Below are 2,499 nucleotides of genomic sequence, written 5' to 3'. Positions count from 1 at the left end.
AATTAGGAAGGAGAAGCATTGTTGTCCAGCAGTAGAGAGGGCCAAATTGAAACAGATAAGAATAAATTTAAGGTGAACAAGGTCAGAAAGTTGTCTGGATTTCCTCCAACAGTGCTCCTCAGCTTGGGCACAGGAGCAGAGGAAGTGTACTGCAGAGTTAGAAGCTTATTGTAGAGATGGAGGCATTCTGTGGAGGTCCCTCCATATAGGGGCCATGTTAGAACCAGTAGTAGGTAGTGGTAGGTGGTGAAGAAAATACCCTTGTCCCTGGCACCCCTTTCAGTCACCAATCAGCCCACCTCTCCTGCCTTTAGGAAGAAAACAATCAATCAATAGCAACATGACATAGTGGATAAATTCATTCATTCATTCAATTCACTCAATAGTATTTATTGAGCGCTTACTATGTGCAGAGCACTATACTAAGTGCTTGGAATGTACAAATTGGTAACAGATAGAGACAGTCCCTACCCTTTGACGGGCTTACAGTCTAATCGTGGGAGACAGACAGACAAGCACAATGGCAGTAAATAGAATCAAGTGGAAGAACATCTCATTAAAACAGTAGCAAATAAATAGAATCAAGGTGATGTACATCTCATTAACAAAATAGAGTAATGAAGATATATACAGTTGAGCGGATGAGTACAGTTCTGAGGGGATGAGACAGGAGAGGGGGAGGAGCAGAGGGAAAGGGGGGAGAAGAGGGGTTAGCTGCAGAGAGGTGAAGGGGGGTGGGGTAGAGGGAGCAGAGGGAAAAGGGGAGCTCAGTCTGGGAAGGCCTCTTGGAGGAGGTGAGCTTTAAGTAGGCTTACTGTGTGTCAGGCACTGTACTAAGCATTGGGGTGGATAAGGGCTCATGGGGTTGGACAGTGATGGAGATGGAGGTTCAGTGCGTAGGTTGACATTAGAGGAGTGAAGTGTGCAGGTTGGGTTGGAGGAGACAAAAAGGAGAACTGCACTCCCAACAATAATTATGGTATTTAAGTGCTCACTGTGTGCCAGGTAGTGTACTAAGCACGCAGGTGGACAACTAATCAGGCTGGATACAGTCCCTGCCTCAGTGGGGCTGTCTTGATTCCCATTTTACAGATGAAGTAACTGAGGCACAGAGAAGTGAAGTGACTTGGCTCAAGTCACAGCAGACAATGGGCGGAGCTGGAATTAGAACCCGTGACCTTCTGAGGGCTATGCCATGCTGCTTCCCACGCACTTATTACAGTGCTCTGCACACAGTAAGCACTCAGTAAATATGATTTGATTGAATGAATGAAAGGTGGGGGACAAGGTAAATTGAGTGCTTTAAAACCGATGGTAAGGAGTTTGATGTGGAGGTGGGTGGACAATGAATGGACACTGTTAAGTGGGAAAATGAGACCTGAACGTTTTTTTAGAAAGGCGATCCGACAGCAGAGTGGAGCATGGAATGAAGTAGGGAGAGGAGGTAGCAGGGAGGTCAGCAATGAGGGCTGGAGATGTAGATTTGTTTTTATTACTGCTGCAGCTTTCTCCCCATGCTACCTAGTTGGAAATTGTTATTGAATAGGGGTTAGAAGTAATTGCTTGCCCGAACGTTGTTCTATCATGCCCCTGACCAAGCCCAACTATATTTTTTAAGGTTCAGCACCCCTCGCACTACAAGCCAAGATTCCATCTGCTAAAATGTCACTTGTTCTTAAAAGAGCCACTTGGGTTTAACCAAGAAGCCCCAGTTATAAACAAACTCATAATTTTGCACCGCTGCGTAGCCCATCAAGCCACGGATGAGGCTTTTCATGGATTCAAAGACAGTGCTCCGAGGCCTGGGAGTCAGAAGCTCATGGGTTCTAACCCTGGCTCTGCAAATCTGTCTGCTATGTGGTCTTGGACAAGTCACTTAACTTCTCTGGGCCTTGGTTACCTCATCTGTAAAATGGGGATTAAGACTGTGAGCCTCATGCGGGACAGGGACTGTAGCCAACACAATTTGCTTGTATCCACCCCACCCCCAGCACTTAGTACAGTGCCTGGCCCATAGTAAGCACTTAACAAATACCACAATTATGAATATTTATTGAGCACTTATTGTGTACACAGCACTGCACTTAGCACTTGGGAGATTACAATAGAATAAGTAAACACACAAAGTAAGCGCTCAATAAATGATTGAATGAATAAACACGATCTTGTCCCACTCTCCTCCTGGGAATGAATGAATGACGGTCAAAGGAGATGATAAACCTGATACTTGGCTGGAGAGGCCCCTTGGCAAACCACCAATTCACCTGTGGGAGGAACAGAGAGCCAAGCAGGACAGAAAGGTTGGAGTGGTGACTAGTTGGGGCCCAGAAGCCTGGTGAATCCAGGCCTCATGAAGATTTGCAACTGCCCTATCAGAGGTGGAAAGTTTCTGCCTTATCACTTTGACAGTTTTGGCTTTTCTTTTTAAGAATATCACTGAAAAAGAAAAGCCAAGAAAGAAAGGATAAAGTTGAATATAAGAAACGCAAGTGATTCTTT

The 2,499-nt window shown here is 45.3% G+C and overlaps 1 non-coding gene across 1 annotated transcript; it reads right to left on the bottom strand.

The window, feature by feature from the left end:
* Positions 1–1,660: 1,660 nt before the first annotated feature.
* Positions 1,661–1,796, bottom strand: LOC114813542. The gene has a single exon (XR_003761259.1). It is a non-coding gene; the product is annotated as a small nucleolar RNA SNORA50 (small nucleolar RNA).
* Between the last annotated feature and the right edge of the window lie 703 nt (positions 1,797–2,499).

This window comes from Ornithorhynchus anatinus, chromosome 7 (assembly GCF_004115215.2).
Source record: "Ornithorhynchus anatinus isolate Pmale09 chromosome 7, mOrnAna1.pri.v4, whole genome shotgun sequence".
In the NCBI taxonomy this organism is placed as follows: domain Eukaryota; kingdom Metazoa; phylum Chordata; class Mammalia; order Monotremata; family Ornithorhynchidae; genus Ornithorhynchus; species Ornithorhynchus anatinus.
Note: the sequence above shows the minus strand (reverse complement) of the source record. Positions and strands in the feature narration are given on the sequence as shown.